Source organism: Bison bison, unplaced genomic scaffold (genome assembly GCF_000754665.1).
Source record: "Bison bison bison isolate TAMUID 2011002044 unplaced genomic scaffold, Bison_UMD1.0 scf7180017864464, whole genome shotgun sequence".
Taxonomy (NCBI): Eukaryota; Metazoa; Chordata; class Mammalia; order Artiodactyla; family Bovidae; genus Bison; species Bison bison.
Genome location: NW_011495025.1, coordinates 6,901,690 through 6,923,571, shown reverse-complemented (window position 1 = coordinate 6,923,571; position 21,882 = coordinate 6,901,690). Strand labels below are relative to the sequence as shown.

At 40.3% G+C, this 21,882-nt stretch overlaps 1 protein-coding gene across 3 annotated transcripts in view; it reads left to right on the top strand.

Annotated features, from left to right (window-relative positions):
* Nucleotides 1-21,882, top strand: part of FAM184B (family with sequence similarity 184, member B) — a 120,401-nt gene that overhangs the window by 4,839 nt on the left and 93,680 nt on the right. The window contains exon 1 of one of the 3 annotated variants that reach the window (XM_010860202.1): nucleotides 13,371-13,407. The exons of the other annotated variants lie outside the window; for them this stretch is intronic. The gene's annotated coding sequence lies outside the window, so the exon portion shown is untranslated. Of the gene's footprint in view, nucleotides 1-13,370; nucleotides 13,408-21,882 lie in introns of those variants that run through there. 3 annotated transcript variants of the gene reach the window in all.

Here is a 21,882-nt window from a genome sequence, read left to right as displayed (position 1 = left end):
GTGACAATATATAGCCTTGACGTACTCCTTTTCCTATTTGGAACCAGTCTGTTGTTCCATGTCCAGTTCTAACTGTTGATTCCTGACCTGCATATAGGTTTCTCAAGAGGCAGGTCAGGTGGTCTGGTATTCTCACTGCCCGTCAAATTTTCATTTATTTGTAGCTAATCTGCCTTTTCTCTTGATGGCATTTGCATGTGTTTATTTTGCTGTTTAGCTGTTTCATTATAACTCTCTAATTGGTATTGAGTGTACTTTCTATTGAAGACTCATATGCTCTCTTTAATTCTGGAAAATTATCAATGATTTTCTGTTCAAATATTGTTTTTCTGCCATTACCTCCTTTCACTTTTCTGGAACTGCTATTGGGTGAATTAAGGAAGCCTCTCCATATTCTGAAATGTTATTAAAATTTTTTTTTGTCTCTGAATCCTGGTGAATTCCTTAATCATGTTTTCTTGTTTGCCAATCCACTAAATAGTTTGTCCAATCCAGAGTTTTTCCCATCTATTAAGTTGTATAATTATATTTTCATTTCTAAGATTGCTGTTCTTGCTTCCTTTCTGTCTGATTTTGGTAACTGCTTAATTTGTATAGCTTTATTGAAGTATAATTTACATATCATAAAATTCATCTAAGCATACAATTCAATATATTTTAGTAAACTTACAGAGTTGTTGCACCATAACTGTAATCTAGTTTTAGAACATTTCTATCATTGTCGTTTGTATCCATCTGTAGTCAATCCCTGTTCCCACCCCCACGCCAAGCAACCATTAATCTCCTTTCTGTCTCTATAAATTTGTCTTTGTCAGACTTTTCATGTCAGTGAAACAATGCAACATGTATTTCCATCTGGTTTTTTCACTTAGATGCTAAATCTTAGCATCGTGTTTTGAGGTTCATCAATTGGTGTAGCATCATATGTCATTTATTCATTCCCTTTTATTACGCACTAGTATCCCATTGTATGGATACTAATGATCATATTCACCAATTAATAGGCATTTGGATTGTTTCCACTCTGGGTCTACTATGAATAATGCTGCTACAAACATTACATTCCTACACACACATCTTCATTACTTTATTTTATAAATAAGATAGAGGAAATAGTAAGAGAACAAGTAATAGAACAAACGGGACAGATGGTTAAGAATAAGAGAATCTGAGTAAAGGGTAGGTGCGACGTTCTTTGAACTGTTCTTTTTCTGGCAGTTTTTCCCTAAGTGTGAAATTCTTTCTAAATAAAAGTTTAAAACAAACAAAAAGCATACAGGATCCCAGATCCCATCTTAGAAAGTAAGGAGAGGTGACAGGCATTGCTGTTTTCTAAAGCCCGTCAAGACCTGTAACATTCACACAGGGTTGAGAATCACTGGTTCAGAATAGCCAAAGATTTAAATAGTAGAGCAGACACAGAGGAGTTAATTGGGAGAGCAGGAGGTTTCACGTCCATTTCCTATTATAGCCTGTGGGATACTTTGGTCTTGAAAGCATCAGGCAGGTTTGCCTAGCCCTGTCCATTCAGCCAGTCTCTGCTTTTCACCCGCTCAAAAATCTGCAGCTGATTTTTCCTTTTGTAACTTTCTCCACATCCTCTTATCCAGAAGTGTTGGCATCCCTCATACCCAGAGATTTTCCAATTCCCACTTTCAAGGTGGGATGGAGTGTCTTGCCCCCAAAACAAGTTTAACAAATATCCTTTTGTATTAGAACACAAAAATGAGTGGGAAAGCACATGCTCCCTCTCCATCAATCATCCCTCAAACTGAAGGCTGAATCTTAGGAACCCAGCCCATAAACATGACTCCATGCACCCACGAGACCACCTCTCATTGGGAGTTATGAGAAGAAAAGTATCCAGGAGGCAATAAGCAGTCCTTTTAGTGCCAGAAGCTGCCAAGCTAAAAGTATAAGGAGTAAAATAACCCCAAGAGAACCTGTCAGTCATCCTTCCAAAATGATGTCTTCCCAGGTCTCAGAAGACCCTATAGGGGCTACGGTGAAATCAAGTGGCTGCAACTTCTGGACATTAGTGATGCCTTATGATTCCCTAGTGTTTGCATTCTTTGTAAAGCCCTTGACATGCTTACTCATCCTCCGGGAGCACAGCATTTCTGCATGGCAAGGAGATGAGCATGGTCAGTCTCCGTCTATCTACAAGAATAGGTACAGTTCTGGGAGGGGGAGGAACTACCCTGGCTCAGCTTGTGAATAGATGGGTAAATATCGGGAATCTAGCTTTCCCATGGATATAAGCCACATTCTCTAATATTACTCTTCCCAGGTGGCTCAGTGGTAAGGAATCCACTTGCCAATGCAAGAGATGCAGGAGACACACATTTGATCCCTGGGTCAGGAAAATCCCCTGGAGGAGGAAATGGCAACCCACTCCAGTATTCTTGCCTGGGAAATCCCCTGGACAAAAGAGCCTGGCAAGCTACTGTCCCTGGGGTCACAAAGAGTCAGACATGAGTGAGCATACACACAGTATATTTTGATCTCAAAACAGCCTTATGCCTTGGTCTTATATTTTAGTTAGTTCCCTGGGGAAGAATGATTTTGTTTATTGGGTTTTCCTAAAGACCTGCCACATAGATCTTAGGATGAGTTCAGTTTTGAGGACTGTGGTGAAGTGTTATAGTAAGAATGAATTCTGTCATTCAAGAAAGCATCCTAACTTGAGATCGGGGCCCTTTGAGTGGCAGTGTAGTTCTTATCCGTAGATCCTTCCTTCCTGCTGTGGGAAGGTCTGGAGGTCGGAGTCAGCACTCCCAGCACAGTAGCATGACCAAACCAAGGGAACTGTGTCTCCCCACATCCCAGAACCTTACTGAAGTCTGTGGAGACACATGAGCAGAGACAGTCATATTGGATGTTGGGGGAAAATAGTGGATTGTTTAGGGATGGGGTAGGGAGACACTGTTATGGACAACAGTCCCTGAGTAAAAAGTCAGAAATATTAAGGAAAAAGGATTATAATTTCTACTCCAGATTATCTTTTAAATGAATTTAAGTTGGATTTATTTCTAGAGGGGTGCTTCTTACTCTTATTTATATAATAAATATAAATAAAAATTAAATGTGAATAAAAATGACGACACCTGGAGAGCTAACAATTAGGGGTTTACTCTTAGAATGATCACCTTTTGTAGCTGTTACCAGCTAAAATGCTCTCTCTTCAGAGATACCTTTTCTGACTTTCGCACCCAAAGGGGCCAACCTATCTGTAAATGAGAAAAGTAGTCCTTTCTTCCTTGGTGATTTGTTGTGAGGGTTCACTAACTTAAGGAATGTAAGGAGAGCATCTCACCCCGGGGGCAGAACTATCATAAGCCTGATAGATGTTGGTTTCTTCCCTCCCTGAGCTAGAAGAATTGCAGAGGGACAGGACCACTGCTCAGTTGTCAAAACCAGCAACTAGGAACAAAGCCAGCCCTTTCCTGGACTGAGAGGCCAGGGCAGTGGCCCCAGCAGTAAGAGTGATGCCTGCTGCCACACGAGTCCTCGGCAACAGGTTGCCACTTGAGCCCTGGGTTTTTGTGGCTTGAAGCTGTGGAAATTTTGTTGCACTGCTGACTCCCTTAGCTTCTCTCCAAATACCCTCCTGCCTGCAGGAGCTTGTGTAGGGACAGATGTTTAAACAGTTCCATACCAGTTTGATTTAGGATTTTAGATTTGAAAACTGCAGATCTGTATTAACAAGCCCTCTCTGTTGGAATCTTTTAATTTAATGAAGTGATTCGTGGTGTACAGACAGCTATCTCACAGAAATCTTTCTGCCAGAAAATAGGATGAAGGACACTTTAAATTGGATGTCTTTGAACCCTACTAAGATGCCTCCACTTTTGCATAACATTCGGATCTCTGCACTTCCCACCCAAAACCTTGCTCCAATTCTTTCTCCACACAGCAGCAAGAGTGAGATGCTAAAACTGAATAACACCCTCCTACATTGCTGTAGAACGTTGCAACCGCTTTGGAAAACAATCAGGCAGTTCCTCAAATAATTAAGAGATTTATCATAATGAACCAGCAATTCTACATCTATGTATATACCCAAGAGAAACTAACTTATACATAACATTCAAAGCAACATTATTTGTAGTAGCCAAAAACGGAAATAAACTAAATGTCTATCAACTGGAAAATAGTATGAATAAAATATGGTACAAAGTACAGTCAGGGGCAGTGACTGAGGGCTGCAAGGTTTCATTTTGGTGCAATGAGAATATTCTTAGGTTGACTGTGGTGATAGTACACAATTCTGCACATGTACTAAAAGCCATTGAATTATACAGTTTAAATGGGTGGATTGTATGGTCTCAATAATTATATCTCAATTAAGCTGTGAACATTAAAACCAACAAAAACAAACTGAATTTTCTCCCTTTTGAATCCAGTTCTGAAGCAAGTCCTGATGACTTTACCTCATAAATATAAAAGATCATCTGCATTTTTTCCTCCACACTAGTCTGAGTCACCTTCACCTCCTTCCCTCAACCCTTCTGGGGCTCCTCATGGTATACCCTCGCCCCCCTCACAGCAGCAATAATCATACAGTATAAACCAGAGCATGACATTCTTCCATTGAGAACCCACAAATGGCTTCTCATTTCACTTGGAATAAAGTTTGTTCACCTAAGTAAATTCTTCAGTATGGTCACCTGAGGTGTCTGCTGTCCACTTCTCGGCGTCATCTCCTCCATCACACTGGCCTTCTTTCAAAGCCTTCAGACGCTAGTGCCACTTGGAGCCTTTGTCCTTGTGGCTTCTTCCGCCTGCTCCTGGCTAGGCTCATACGTCTCTTAAGGGAGGGCCTCCCTGCTCACCTATACCATGAAATTCCCTCAGCTCCATCTGCTGTTTCCATTTTTTCCGTCCATCTGTTCACCTGTTTATTGCCTTCTCTTCCCTGCCAAGGAAGTCATCCCTTGAAGGCAGGAATTTCTGTCCGTCCCGTTCTCTCCTCTCTACCTCAGTGCCTGGAACAGCACCTGGTTAGTGATTGTTGCTCATCAAGTGTTTGTTGGTGGGCTAAATGAACAAAACTCTTCCTGGACCTTCCACAGCTCTTAGGGAAAAATATCACATTTCAACCATAGCCTGCAAACAGCCATCTCATGGGACAGTGGGGAGGTTTCTTTTTCAAGGACAGAACTCAGGAGTTACTAGCATCTAATTTCAAGTTTCATAAAGGCAATAAACTGGTATATCTGATAAATAAATAGACTTTCCCCATCCCCTCCCAGGTCAACTTCTGACTTAGTCACTCCTAGCCCCTCACCCGGAGAAGGCAATGGCACCCCACTCCAGTACTCTTGTCTGGAAAATCCCATGGACCGAGGGGCCTGGTAGGCTGCAGTCCATGGGGTCGCTAGGAGTCGGACACGACTGAGCAACTTCACTTTCACTTTTCACTTTCATGCATTGGAGAAGGAAATGGCAACCCACTCCAGTGTTCTTATCTGGAGAACCCCAGGGATGGCAGAGCCTGGTGGGCTGCCGTCTATGGGGTCGCACAGAGTCGGACACGACTGGAGCGACTTAGCAGCAGCAGCAGCAGCAGCAGCCCCTCACCATAGACACAGGATTAGACCAAGCTCTCCATTTGATCAGATCCATATTCCTTCAGGACACCAGAATTATGGGGCAAAATATAAAAAGAAACCTCAATGACCAATCATACATAGAATATCCATTTGAGAAAAATAAAAATCACAGAGAAACAAGAAGAAAAAGATTTTAAAGTATCCCCAATCTATAGTAACTGCAGTGATATAATAACTAATATCATTTTGTATAGCCTACTCTATGATTTCCCATACATATATAGACATGCCACTTTTAAAAATATATCATTCATAATTATTGTGTTACCTGGGGTTTTCCCTCTTTAGAAGTAAATCTAGAACTCGCCAACATAATTTTAATGGTTGTGTTAAAAATATTCCATTGTATAAATGTTGTATAATTTAACTTCTTTGATTTGAGATACTTTTACTGAGTGTTTTTTAAAGTGCCAGGTAAAATCCCTTATCTCATGGAACTTACAGGCAAAACAAGTAGAAAGAAACCCTCAAATACAATAGAAGCCCTCATATTCAATGTCATGTGAACAGCCTAGCACATACATAACATTTTTTTAAACTTAAAACAGGGGTCAGCAAACTATGTTGTAGGCCAGATCAGCCTGCTGCCCATTTTTGTATGGCTTGTGAGTCAAGGATAGTTTTTACATTTTTAAAAACTTGGAAAAAATACAAAATAAGAACAATATTTGGTGACACATGAAAAGTATATGAAATTCAAATTTAATGTCCAAAATAAAGTTTTATTGGAACATAGTGATGCACATTCATTTAGAGATGGTCTAGGGTAGCTTTTGTGCTGAAATGGCAGATTCGAATCACTAGGACAGAGACTTGCTAAAGCCTAAAATAATTACTACCTGGTCCTTTACAGAAAAAAGTTTGAGGACCCTTAATTTAAAACACATAGATGGATATTCATTCACTAATTATTTCATGTGAGATTCAGTTTCAGTTCTTTGGGATGGCCTGCTGACTGGCATTTCACCTTACTTGTCTTATATAAACTATACCCATAGTTTACAATAGTTAGAGTGACATTTTAATTTGTCATACAAACTGGGACATTTCTGAGAATGAAAGGGCCACTAATCAGATAGGGCACTGAAATTAAAGGCATAAACAGGCACTGTCCTGGCCTGACCATAATGCATCAGTTTTTTGTTTTTTTGATTTTTTTTTAATCATTTTGGTATCTTTAAGGTGGAGAAGGAGAATCTAAAACACTTGTTAAACAATATGGGTTCAGAATCCTTTTAAACCTTTAAAACTTTTCACTTCTTCATCATACCTAATTGAATACCATATTTTTCCTCTAGCAACGCGCCTTTATCAATAAATGCTTTATCTTTTCAAATTATTCAGCCCAGTTTTCATCAGAACAACAACTTACTCTTTGTATTCATATATAACTGGCTTAGTGCGGTGTTAAATCACATAATTACAATAGCAAATACAACTGGCATTAACAGGTGACTGTGAGAGCAGAAGTCTGGTGGCTTTCCAGAGGAAGAATGAAGAGTGTTAAGTTATCCACCTGTTGATTGAATGGAGACTCGTTAAAACAGCCTGTTTTTATTAAAAAATTGAAATACGGTTTTGATATGCTACCAAGCAAGAAGTATGAAAACACTGAACAATCTGAGGGATCAAGAAAAGTTTCCTGAGGTACATAGGGACCATAATTCATGGATATTTTGGTTGATTCTGGTTTCTCATTGTTAAAATCATTGTGATGTGATGGATATTCTTGAGATTCTATCCCTGCATTTTTACTAGATTATTTCCTTGAGATAGATTTCCATGAGCAGAGCTCATGTTTGTTACAGGTAGATTCCCATAAAAAATATTAGGAAAATTGGAAGAAAGAGAGCTGGAGAATATTTATCAATTAGTTAAAAACAACCTAATAAACAAGATATATTGAGGTCCTAACTTGTTGACTACAAAGCTTGCCATTTAAAAAGGCATTTACTACAACTGTCTTCTATAATCTGAACACTGGAACAGTTTCAAGTGAGCAACTCTCATAGTTACAGAGACAATGGCATAATTACTTTCAAACCATAGTGGCGTAATAACAGGCCCAGGCTGTCAGCTCACATTATAACTTTAATGGACCTATTTGAAGTTACTCACTATATTCTGAGCCTCCAGGGTAAGAGGATACACCTGGAAAAGGCTCCCAGGTTCCTCGAGGTATTAGAGAAACAAGCAGCTCTTTCACAGCTCACAGGCCAGTGGCACCAATAACCACACCAGCAGTTCTCCCTGGTCTGACCCTGATCGCACTGGAAGCCTTTCTCTTAGTTGTGGAACCATCAGAACATGAAGCAGAAAGACCTTCTTGTGAGTCTTTGATGTCTTCATCAGGAATAATGTTGTTCCAAGTCTTGTGAGGCAGGGTGGCAGAGAAAATTTTCCTGAAAAGCTGCTGAATCCTGACCAGCTAGCATTATAGCTTTACCCCCTTAAACTTCATGCCCTTGTTTTGTTAAAAATCCAAGTCCAAGAGATTATTCAGTCTTTTACAGCTTTGTGTAATTGTACACTTGGCATTTGCTGTCTTCTCTTTATAAGCCATGGTAGACCCAAAATAGCCTTCCAATAGGTGTCAGATCCCTGGAACCTGTGATGCTGTAATACTTTATTTGGAAAAAGGATCTCTGCAGATTAAGTGTATTGAGATGAGATCATCTTAGATTATCGGGATGGGCCCTAAATCCAATGACAAGTGTCCCTTGAGGAGAAAGGAAGAGCAGGGTTTGAGACAGAAGAGAAGAAGATGCAGAAGAGAGGAAGGCCACATGAAGATGAAGGAAGGGTTTGGAGTTATGCAGCCATGGGCCGAGGAACACCTGAGCCACCAAAAGCTAGAAGAGACAGCAGGGAGTATGGCCTTGCAGTCACCTTGATTTTGACTTCTGACATACTGTGAAAGAAAAAGCTCTGTTTATTTTTTTTTTATAGATTTCAGGTGTACAGCGTTGTAATTCAACATCTGTGTGCACTACCAAGTGACCACAAGTGTAGTTGCCATCTATCACCATACATTTGGTGTGTGGTAATAGACGGCATTCACCTGTCTCACCCACCCTCTCCAACCCCTTTCCGCCCTGGTAACTACTAATCCATCCTCTGTGCCTATGAGTTTGGTTTGGTTTTATTTTGTTTGTTCACTTGTTTTGTTTTAGATTCCACATGTAAGTGAAATCATACAGTATTTGCCTTTCTCCACCTTATTTCATTTAGCATAATACCTTCAAGGTCCATTTGTTGTTATTGTTCAGTCACTCAGTCATGTCCAACTCTTTGCAACCCAGTGGACTACACACTTTTACCATCTCCTGGAGCTTGCTCAGACTCATGTCCATTAAGTCAGTGATGCCATCCAACCATCTTGTTCTCTGTCACCTCCTTCTCTTCCTGCCTTCAATCTTTCCCAGCATCAGGGTTTTTTCTAATGAGTCATCTCTTCGCATGAGGTGGCCAAAGTATTGGAGCTTCAGCTTCAACATCAGTCCTTCCAATGAATATTCAGGACTGATTTCCTTTAGGACTGACTGGTTTGATCTCCTTGCAGTCCAAGGGCCTCTCAAGAGTCTTCTCCATCACCACAGTTCAAAATCATCAATTCTTTGGTGCTCAGCCTTCTTTATAATCCAATTCTCACATCCATACATGACGAGTGGAAAACCCATAGCTTTGACCATATGGACCTTTGTCATCAAAGTAATGTCTCTGCTAAGGTCCATTTATGTTGTTCCAGCTGGAAGAATTTCATTCTTTCTCATTGGGAAGTAGTATTCCACTCTGTGCATCTTTGTTCATTCATTTATGGACACTTAGACTGTTTCTATATCTTGGCTGTTGTAAACAATGCTGCAGTGAACATAGGGATGCATATATCTTTTCAGATTTATGTTTTCTTACTCTTCAGATAAAAACCCAGAAGTGGAATATCTGAGTCATATGGTAGTTCTATTCTCAATTTCTTGTGGCATCTCATACTGTTTTATGCAGCAGCTACACCAGTTTACAGTTCTACCAACAGTGGTGGGTTCCCTTTCCTCCACATCCTCAACAGTATTTATTTCTTGCCTTTTAATCAGAGAAGGCAATGGCAACCCACTCCAGTACTCTTGCCTGGCCTTTTTAGTAATATCCATTCTAGTAGGTGTGAGATGATATCTCACTGTGATTTTTATTTGCATTTCCCTAATAATTAGTGATGTTGAACATCCTATGTACCTATTGGCCACCTGTATATCTTCTTTGGAAAAATATCTATTCAGTGCCTCTGCTCATTTTTTAAACCAGATTGTTTGCCTTTTTATTGTTGAGTTGTGTGAGATGTTACATATTTTGTATATTAATCCCTTATCAGATGTATGATTTGAAATTATCTTCTCCCATTCAGTAGGTTGCCTTTCCACTTTGATGATGGTTCCTTTGCTATACAGAGTCTTTTCAGCTTGTTGTAGTTCCATTTGCTTACTTTTGCTTTTGTTTCCCTTGCCTTTAGAGTCACATCCACAAAAATATCACTAAGGTCCATGTCATTAAGGTTACCACCCGTGTTTTCTTCTAGGAATTTTATGATTTCAGGCCATACATTCATGACTTTATCTGTTTTGACTTAATATTTATGTCTGTTATAAGATAGTATCTAATTTCAATCTTTTGCACGTGGCTGTCCAGTTTTCCCAATACCATTTATTGAAGAGACTGTCATTTCTCAACTGTGTGTCAGGACTTTGCTTAATCACTTCCAGTGATAAAGATACCACACTCCTAATGCAGGGAACACAGGTTTGATCTTTGGTCAGGAAACTAGGATCCAGCATGCTGCACAGTGCAGCCATATAAATAAATGTTTAAAAATAAATAAAACTGTGTTCCTTGCTCCTTTGTCATGAATTAATTGTCCATTTATGTGCAGGTTTATTTATGGGCTCTCAATTCTGTTCCATTGATCTGTGGTTCCACTGATTTGTGCCAGTACCATATGTTTTGATAACTATAGCTTTGTAGTATAGTTTGAAATCAGGGAGTGTGATATCTCCAGCTGTGTTCTTGTTTTGCAAGATTGTTTTGCTCTTTGGAATCTTTTGTTTCCTACAATTTTTAGAATTATTTTTTATAGTTCCATGCAATATGCCATTGGAATTTTGACAGGGATTGTATTGACTCTATAGTTTATTTTGGATACTATGGACATTTTAACAATGTTAATTCTTCCAAAACATGAACATGCAATATTTTTCCATTTATTTATGTGTTGTTCTTCAGTATCTTTCATCAGTGTCTTACAGTTTGTAGTGTACAAATCTTTCACCTCCATGGATAAATTTATCCTTAGGTATTTTGTTCTTTTTGGTGCAATTATGAATGGGATTGTTTTCATTATTTCTCTTCTTGTTAGTTTGTTATTAGTGTACAGAAAGGCCACAGATTTCTATATATTGTTTTTGCATCCTCTGACTATACTGAATTCATTTATTAGTTCTAATGGGCTTTGGTGGAGTCTTTAGGCTTTTCTACATATAGTATCATGTCATCTGCAAATAATGATAGTTTTTCTCCCTTTTTGATTTGCCTAATTGCAGATGACTAGGACTTCCAATATTGTGTTGAATAAAAGTGGCAAGAGTGGGCCTCCTTGTCTTGTTCCTGATCATAGACAAAAAACTAAAAGCTTTTCACCTTTGATAAAGTTCTGTTGTTTTAAGCTATGAGTTTGTAGTAATTTGTTATAGCAGCCATGGGAGGTGAGGCCACTGGCTAACTTTCACAATATCCTCTTCATCATCAAAGGCTTCTTCCTTCTCAGACCCTTAATGAGGTTCTTGCCTCTGATAATTGTCAGAATCAACCAGGCAGCATTTTGAACAAAAAATTAGACCAATGAATTAAAACTTTTGGGTGAGGTTCAGGCAATATGCATTTTGAAAACTCCACTGGTGACTATGACTTTAACCTGACTCTGATATCACCACAGTAGGCCCTTGGCCTTTGGTCTATATAATAGGTCCATGTCCGTTGCCCAGTCCTGAACTTGCTCTGTCTGGTAGCAGAAGATTGAATGAGAGATTCTTATTTCTTCTACTTCTCTAGGAGGTCTTTAGGCCAGTACTGTTCAAATGTTAGTATTAAACACAAATGGCTAGACCTACCTGCAGCACATCTCGTTCGGATGATCATGGCTGAGGCCCAAGAATTTGCATTTTTAACCAAGTTTAGGTGATGCTGCAGACTCCAGTTTGAGATGGCCTTTAGGATTCTCAGGGCTCTCTCTTTTACCTCCCCCCCATTTGAACTTCTGGCAGCTTCTAGCATAGTGCCCTGCTCTCAATATTAATAATATGAGTTGAGTTACTTTGAACTGTTAAACCCTTGATGACAAGGACCTCGCCTTATACCTTTTAAATATATCTTATCACCTCCATTAATGCCAAGACAGAGGGGGTGCCAGTAGGAGACATACTAAGGGGCGGGTGTGCCAGTAAAACTTTCATCCATAAATGATGCAAATGCATCACTGGGTGCCAGCACATCACAGGAAATGCAGAAGGATGCCAAAATGGTAGAACGCCCCCGCCCCCACCCCCACCCTTAAGGGAGGTATTGCACAATCCTCACTGGCTGTTTCCAGTTGCAGGGTGACTTGGAAGGGGTTGTGAAATTAATGAATGAACAATAAACTGCTTTGTGAAGGAGGGCACCACTGGTTGATGTCGAGGCTTTGGTTTTACAGATTTGGGGCCAGAGCTGAATTGCTCCAGACAGTAAAAGAAAGATTAATCTTCCCTCAGCAGTGCTGCTCCATCTTTCTCCTCATGTTTCATTCAGTCTCTTAAATAGGCATTGACCAATTATAAGTTTGAAGGAGTGACAGATGTTAACCTGCTAGGTTATCCACGTGTCTTGGTCTAGCTTTGCAGTCTGCTGATGATTTTGTTATGATTAGAATTACAGAAGCATTTGTGGGTAGAGTAAGGATTTATGCAGATAGGATATGGGGGGTGGGTAGCATGAGGAGTGATAGCTTTATATTTTGAAGACAAAGTTTATTTAAATCATAGTTTTGGGTAAATCAAACCAGTTTCAAGGACATGAAAAAGAACCTGTTACTAGTTTTTGTCCATTTTCTTTCCAGGGTGGTCTGCCCTTGAAGCATACCCGCCCCCAAACATCTGCTTTTCCCTGCACTTGCAGGCTCATTAATGGGAACTTCCCAGAGAAAGATCCAGAAATAGCAAATTCCACTAAAAGGCTTATCATTAAGTACAATACAGCTCTTTATGTGGGGGAAGGATGGCTTCTGAATACGAGTCCATTAGGGCTGTGGGCTGGAAAAAATGGGTCAGTTTTCTTTTAAGGGAGAAATTAATACAGCAAGCAAGAGCCAGCAATACTGTGACATTCATCCTGCACAGCTTTTCCTCTTCACGCTGCCAAGTGCGTCTGTCCAGACTTGCTATTCCTGTCCTCAGGCCCCTAGGGCAGGGCCTATTTGTCCTGAAGAAGCCTATCAAATTATCTGGCGACAGCCTAAATAAACATGAGCAAGGAGATTAGAACCGAGTAGAGGGTGTGTGTGTGTGTGTGTGTGTGTGTGTGTGCGCGCATCCATGCACGCATCCTGAATGAACCAGAAAAGCAAAAGTTAATCAGTAACTCTTTCACTGACCTTTTTCCCCTTTGTTGGGTCCGAATGTCAATTCCACAGGAGGCAGCTTCTAGCCAAGTCCATGTGGTGCTGTCCCCAGAGAAGAGCTGATAAAAGAAGCTTGCTTCAGAAAGTGTAAGGGTGAGTGCTTGAAAGGACCGTCCAGTGTCCAGTCTCCTCCTGGCAAACTGATACACAGGGCTGGGTGGGCTCTTGGTAGCTGAGGTTGACTAGCACTGAGCCAGTAGGAGTTGGGAAATAAGCATCCTATTGAGAGTATCTGGGGACATAAAATCCAGAAAGCTTAGAAAACATAGGTGTGAATCAGGCACATGACTGCAGTGGGAGAGCTGGTCAGCTGTGTGGGCCAGGGCAATGAGGGGTTCCAGAAAGTGAATGATTCAGAATTCAAGAGAGCTGTCAGAAAGAATTGGATGTTCTGCCCAAATTCAGCAGGATTCCCAACTAGTTGGTGATAGACATGAAGACTCAATTCTCCAGAAGGAAGAAATTGGCAAAGGGCTAGATTCTTGGCAAATGACACAGAGAATTTAAGGAGCTTGTAAGACATTCAAGGAGGAGAGGTCTTGCACTACAATTGAGGTCTAGTTGTGCTAGATTGGATTTTACATTATTGTTCAGTAAATATTCACTTATCCCTAATGCCCTCCTGTATCCTATGAGCAGGGATTCTGTCCTCTTCCCATTGATGATGCACTTCTTAGATTTGCTTTGGTCTGTGGAATGTTAGTGGAGAAGGAAACAGCAACCCACTCCAGCATTCTTGCCTGGAGAATTCCATGGAGAGAGGAGCCTGGCAGGCCACAGCCCATGGGGTCGCAAAGAGTCGAACGTGATTGAGTGACTAACACACATACACACACGGAACGTTAAAGTGTATACACAGGCAGAGGCTTTAACTGTGTTTGTGCAGTTTGGTGATCACCATGCGAAAAGCATGCGCTGACTGGTCTCTGCCCCTACAGCCTAGTGCTAGTGAGCAGACCTTAATCCAGCTCCCAACTCAAGCCAAGCCCAGACCATACAGGACCTGAAACGCAGGGTAGATGCACTCAGCCATGCCTGACCACAGTTTCCCTACATGAGAACAAATGCTTCTTGGTGTAAGTCATTGAGTTTGGGTGGTAGTTTGTTATGCAGCATTATTGTGGGCAGTCCCTGACTGAGACTGTAGGGCTGGAATTCAGAAAAGATATCTTGACTAGTGATTCAGTTTTAGAAATTATCAACTCTTAGAGGATAGTCTGTTTATTTATTTATTTACTCATTCATTCAGCAAATATTTAGTAAAGGTTGATTCTAGACTGGGTACTTATTCATTGGTATGGAGGAGACTGTCCAAGATCCTCATGGAAATAGGTCTCTTGGCAACTTTCCAGGGAGAATTTGCAGAGCAAGAAAGTGCTGTCAAAAACAGAGCCTTAGGGATTGCTAGCCCATAAAAGAGAGTCTGAGAAATCCTTCTGAGTGTACCAGAAGACACAGGTGAAGGTGGTATTTCATCTGGGAGAAGAGAACCTCAAATAGGAACGTTAACTGGTGGCTGGTGCAAAGACAGAAGGTGGGTTGTGATCTAAAAAAAGTCATTATAAGTGCTCTTTGATGGCCTGAGGGTCATTAGAATGATGGGCCAGGGTTGGGTTCTGACAGTCATGTGTTGACTTCTGTATTAGTCAGCTTGGGCTGACATAACCAAATGCCACAGATGCTGTGGCTTGAACATCATAAATTTATCTTCTCACAGTTCTGGAGGCTCGGAGTTCAAGATCAGGGTGCTGTTAGTGTGAGGTTTTTATGAGGGATCTCTTCCTAGCTTGTAGACAGCACCCTCTTATTCTGTCCCCACATGGACTTTCCTCTGTACACACATGGAAAGAAAGACATCTCTGGTGTCTCTTCCTGTTTGTATAAGACACAAGTCCTGTCAGATTAAGACACCACCCTTATGACCTAATTTAACCTTAATTACCTCCTAAATGGCCCTCTTTCCAAACACAGTCACACTGGGGTTTAGGGCTTCAACACAGGAATTTTGAAGGGAACCTAATTCAGTCTGTAACAGTATCAGGAGACTTTGTTCTGGTTCCATCCTTACCACTGCTTAGACCACTCCCTTGAAATTTCCCCAGGACTCCCTATCCTGATCTGAAAGGCATAGTGCCCACCTCATCTACCTGCCTCAGGATTGCTGCAAAGAAAAAGTAAAATACAAGGAGATACATTCCTTGTATCTCTGGGGCACATCAGGGGTACAGTCAAGGTTTCCTTAGTTGCGAAAGGGATCCTGGATAACCACCATTACCAAATTCTGTCCTCTCTTTCCCTGTGGGTCCTAGATGGGTATTTGTTTTCATGTTGGCTTTTCATGCCTCTTCCTGGCTGCTTCTGGTTGCCTTCTCCATGTGTCCTCCTTGGGGAGAGAGGCACCTTAGAATTTGTATGTGAATTCTTTATAAACCATGCATGTCATGATATTCTGAGATGTTTATAGGTCACAGTCTGATACAGGGAAAGAGCCCTAGCTATGCAGTTAGCCAGGCCTAGATTCATATCATGGGTCAATCACAGACGGTCTAGAGCCTTAGAAAGTTACCTAACAAATTACTTTGATTCCTCACCTGACAAATATTGAAAGCAGTACGACCTAAATGAAGTGAAAGTGTTAATCACTCAGTTGTGTCTGACTGTTTGTGACCCCATGGACTTCAGCCCTCCAGGCTCCTCTGTCTATGGAATTCTTCAGGCAAGAATACTGGAGTGGGTAGCCATTGCTCTCTCCAGGGGATCTTCCCGACCCACGGGTCTAACTCAGGTGTCCTGCATTGCAGGCAGATTCTTTACTGTCCCAGCCACCAGGGAAGCCCAGCTGTGTAGAGATGGCAACTAAAATACATAGCAAATAGATATAAAACACAACAGTGAATGGCTGAAAACTTCCTTGACTTAAGAACCTAGATGCCTGGTGTCCATCTTTGAGCTACTTGCTGAGCTATGGTACTCTGCAGTGTGACACCCTTCCCAACATTGCAGCTGGTCTGCTGCCCCAACCCCTGTAGAGATGGTCCTTGGGAAAGTTAAGTTGATCCAGCATTGTTCACCACTTGGCAATGTCTCCAGAGGCAGAAAAGCACCTCAGGACCTTGAGCTGATCCCTTAAGGGAATGAGTCCCATGGAAGCAGGAATGTGGAGCTAGAGGGGTCTAGGAGAAACAGAAGCCAGCTCCCTGGAAACCCAAAAGGTGGATGATGCTGAGATTCCCACTGTATGTTTACTGGAGGTTCAAGTCTCATTTCCTTTGAATCTCAGGGACAGGATAGGATGGAAGCAACCTAAGTGTCTATCAACAGATGAATGGATAAAGAGCTATGTGTGTATGTATGTATATATATATATATATAAAAATATATATACATACACACACAACGGGAATTTTACTCAACCATAAAAAATGAAATTCTGCTATTTGCAACAATATAGATGGACTTAGGCGGTATTATGCTTAGTGAAATAAGACAGAGAAAAAGGCTTTATCTTAATACATATGTGAAATCTAAGAAATAAAACAAATAAATGAATATAACAAAACAGAATCTGACTCACAGATATAGAGAACAAACTAGTATTGCCAGTGGGGAGAGGAAAGGGAGGAGGGGCAAGATAGGGATAGGAGACTGAGAGACACAAACTACTATATATAAAATAAATAAATTACAAGGATATATTGTTCAGCACAGGGAATATAGTCAATATCTTATAATAACTTTAAATGGAGTGTAATCTATTTAAATATACTATTTGTACACCTGAAACTAATGTAATATTGTAAATCAACTATACTTCAATAAAAAAAGGATAGGATAGGATGCCCAAGCTGATAGTGCCCAGGCTTATATTGCCTCTGAGGAAAGATAAACTGAGTTTAGTCACAGCTTCAGAAGTTTGCTCTGTAAATCAGCTCCAGATCTGTGGTGGTTGTGGTATGTACAGTTCATACTGCTGCAGAAGTTTGTGTCATCTGCACACTTAAAGTATATTCACCCCAGAAGGCACTAGAATTCAACAAAATCCACTAATTCTTTCCCACATTCCCAATGTGTCTAAAAGTCTCCTCTCTATACTACAACAGCATTGACCGGTTTCATAGCAGCATTTTTGAAAACAGAGCTTGGTGTGGAACCTTGGCAGTTTCATGAAATATTTCACACATAAAAAAAATACATGGTCCCTATATGCAAAGTTCAAAAAATAAGGATAAAATGAGCACATGTATTTACTATTCAGCTAAAGCATCAAGACATTATAAATAACTGTGTGTCCCTCCCTAATTGTATTTCTTCCCCTCCTCCCCAGAGGTAACCCCCGATCAAAATTTTTTATTTGTCATTTTCTTGCTTCTCTTCAGTGTTTGCTACATTTCTCTACACACTAATAAATAATATTTGTTTTTTTTATTTTTATATAAATAGTATGTTCTTCTGGAACTTGTATTACTACTTAATATTGAGAGTTTCATTTTTAAACATAGATAAACTGATTTCAGGGCTTCCCTGGTGGCTCAGTGGTAAAAAATCCACCTGCCAATGCAGGAGATGCGGGTTCAATCCGTGGGTCAGGAAGATCCCCTGGAGAAGGAAATGGCAACCCACTCCAGTGTTCTTGCCTGGGAAATCCCATGGATAGAGAAACTTGGCAGGCTACAGTCCACAGGGGTCACAAAAGAGTCGAACACTACTTAGCTACACGATAACGACAAAGCTGAGCTTAAAATGCATTATTGTTACACTTGGGAGTAGTTCTGAACTGACCAAAAGAGGCTGAACCACTTTCTCTCCACATTTTTCAAATTATCTTTTATTCCTATTTGTATTGAGCTTACTTGACATTTTACTCCCTTAAATCAGGCAAGTCATTCCAGTGGACAGAAAATGAAGTCCAGCAGCAGCACCAGCGTGCAGCGTAGGGAGACACAGGAAGAGAAGCATGTTGTTGTGATCCCTGCACCATTCGCAGCTGTCACTCAGGCCTCCTCCCACTAAGTGCCATTTAACAGCCTCCAAGAATCTTATTTATCACCCCCTTCGCTTCACTGTGGCAACACCCTCACTTATGCAATAAAAATGACAACTCACCCTCCTGCAGATGCTTCAACAGGCACCAGAGGTCAAAGCCATCTCTTCCTCTTGCCTTGGAAAAAATTGCACCTGTCACATTTCTGAAACAGATACAGAAAAAAAAAAAAAGAAGGAAACCCAGCCATCAAAATTATCTTCACAACAACAGACAGCTCCTTGGCTACAGAGAGGCAGCTTTCTGGCTGGGTCGGTTCTAGGACGCATGCGCCCATACTGAAAGCTGTTATGGGCTGTTTGAAATTTCAGCTAAATATACTGCAGTCACTGATATTGAGTAAATGATTACTGATGGCTAAATTGATGCTAAATTTATCATGAGATAGTGCTGCTTCTAAAAACATATAGGCTAAGTCCCTTTTAAGATGACTTGTTATTTAAATATAGCATAGACTTAAATTAGTACTGTCTAAAGCGGGTAGGTTTTAGTCCTATCCATTCCCGGAGCTGTTGATGACCTGGAGGTGATTTAGTTGATTTTCTCAGTTCACACACTGGAGAGGTGGGAAGCTAAGGGGCTTCTCTGAGGTCACACAGCTGGTAAGTAGCAGGAGAGGGTTATCTTTAGCTTTGGCTTTGGTGTAGAGTTGGAGGTCCTGTGAGACATCCAAGTCAGGTGCCAAGGAGGCAGTTGGATATTTTTTATGGTCCTATAGGAGAGAGTCAGGATTTGAGTTACAGATTTGAGGGTGAACAGTGTTGAACATTTCACTCCCACATATTTCAACCCTGATTCTGCCAAGTGCTGCAGAGGCTGAAAAGCTTAGAATTATATTTCTCAGGATCCCTTACAGCTGAATTTCTTGATGTGATTCTGGTGATACCAATCATGTGCTCCCCAACAAGACGTTTATTGTCATTTTTATATAACTTCTACCATGAAAGTTTCAAGTATATTTACAACATTTCAGTACACTGTTTCCCTGTTGCCCAGCTTTAACAATGATTACTGACTTATGCTGTTTGCTTCATTTGAACCCATATCTACTCCTTGCTTCTATATTATTTTATAGCAATCTCAGAAGTATTTCATCCATAAAAATTTAGGTGTATATCTTTGGAAGATAAGTATCCCTTTTTGTAGCATATCCTTAATATTCAATACCATTATCACACTGAAAAAATTAACAGTAAATCCTTCTTGTAGTAGTTGTATTGTTTCATAGTGTTGTCTCATAAAATTCTTACCATTTTCTTTTCAAATCAAGATTCAAATGATATTTTGCAACTCAGTTGATAAGTCTTTTAGGTTTCTCTTAATCAATAGTTTCACGCACACACAGAAGCATATTCCCCTCCTTGTAAAAAAACTGGGTTATTCTAGAGTTTCCAAAAATTTCAATTTTGCCAATTCCACCCTTGGTGCTTTTTTTACATGTTTTTCTGTCACTTACATTTCCTTTAAAATGGTGGTTCCGTTTACAAGACTGATTAGATTCAGGTTCAGTTGTTTTGGTAAGAAAACTTCATAGAAAGTGCTTTAAACTTCACAGAAATCCTTTAAAGGGAGGCAGAAGGGTCAGAGGCGTAGTAGGAGATGTGGTTGTAGAAGTAGAGATTCAGGGGACTCGAGGAAGCAGCTATACACTATGGAAACTTCATAGTGGTCCTGCTGCTGCTGCTGCTGCTAAGTTGCTTCAGTCGTGTCCGACTCTGTGCGACCCCAGAGATGGCAGCCCACCAGGCTCCCCCATCCCTGGGATTCTCCAGGCAAGAATACTGGAGTGGGTTGCCATTTCCTCCTCCAATGAATGAAAGTGAAAAGTGAAAGTGAAGTTGCTCAGTCGTGTCCGACTCCTAGTGACCCCATGTACTGCAGCCTTCCAGGCTCCTCCATCCATGGGATTTGCCAGACAAGAGTACTGGAATGGGTTGCCATTGCCTTCTCTGATAGTGGCCTCTAGAAGCTGGAAAAGGCAAAGAAACAGATTCTTTACTGGAGCCTCTGGAAGGAAGGAATGCAGTCCTGCTGACACCTTGCTTTTAAGTCTTCTGAGTCCCAGAGTGTGAGATAATAAATTTGTGTTGTTTTAAGCCACTAAACTTGTGGTAATTTATTACAGCAACAATAGGAAACTAATAGCGTAGGTAAATAACAGCTTAGCCGCTCAGTCGTGTCCAACTCTTTGTGACCTTATGGACTGTAGCCTGCCAGGCTCCTCTATCCATGGGATTCTCCAGGCAAGAATACTGGAGTGGATTGCCATGCCCTCCCCTAGGGGATCTTCCCAACCCAGGGATTGAACCCATGTCTCTTATGTCTCCTGCATTGGCAGGCAGGTTATTTATGGTTAGCACCACCTGGGAAGCCCAGACAGGCTTTTACCCATCTCCAAAATTATAAATTAATATAATATATGAAATAAATATAACTAAAGTAATCCATGGTTTCTTCTAATATTTTTATGGTTTTATTTTTATTTTAAATTGTTACTCTATCTGGGTTTAGTTTTGATATGAAGAGTAAAGTGGGAATTCAGTTTATTTCTTTCCAAATGGTTAGCCAATTTCTCTATACATTTATTGAGTAATTCTGCCATTCCCCATGGACTTGAAATGCCGTCTTTACCATTAACTTAGCAATCAGGACTCTCCTCTGTTCTAATCATCTATCTATTTCATATTTAGGACCAAGCTATTTAATAATTATAATTTTATAATAAGCTTTGGGCTATATTATAAAAACTACTGATAGGGCTAGTCCACTCCTGCTACACTTACTTTACAAAATAGTTCCTGGATTTCACTTTTTAAATTTTTTATGTGGATATCAGAATCAGGGTGTCTGGCTCTACCCAAAATCCTGTTGATATTTGTGTATGATTGCTTGTGTAGGACTGCATATGCATTCGTTTAGAGAGAATTTACGTATTATAGTATTAAGTGTTCCTGTTCAAAAACACAGTAGGTCTTCTCTTTCACTCTTATGTCTCACAGCTTTCAAGTTTTCTAGATCCAAATTCTACGCATTTCTTCAATTTGTTCCCTTGTGTGTTGTGTATATTTGCTGCTATTGTAAATAGAATATTTCCTTCCTTAACCTTTCTCAGCTGGTTATTTTTTATAATTGGGAAAACTATTGAATCATATATTTTAATCCTAGTCAATTTTTAAAGGCCTCCAGGGAGTGACAGCCAGAAAGCTCTTTGGGCAACCAATCCCAGCATTTAATAACCTCTGAATTTGACAACAAGAGAGCAGATTTTAGTAAGTAGGAAAATTGCCTTATTTAAAAAATAATGCTGTGTTCCATTTAAATACATTTTAGACATTTTATTTGAATAAAATATACATACAGAGCAGTTTTAAAAGCCTGTTTTAATAAAACTTGGTCTTAAAAAATTCAAGCTGATTCATTTATTCTTAAGACTTTTGTGCTAGGTTAGGAATAACCTGAAAGTGAAAGTCGGTCAGCCATGCCCGACTCTTTTGTGACCCCATGGACTTTATAGTCCATGGAATTCT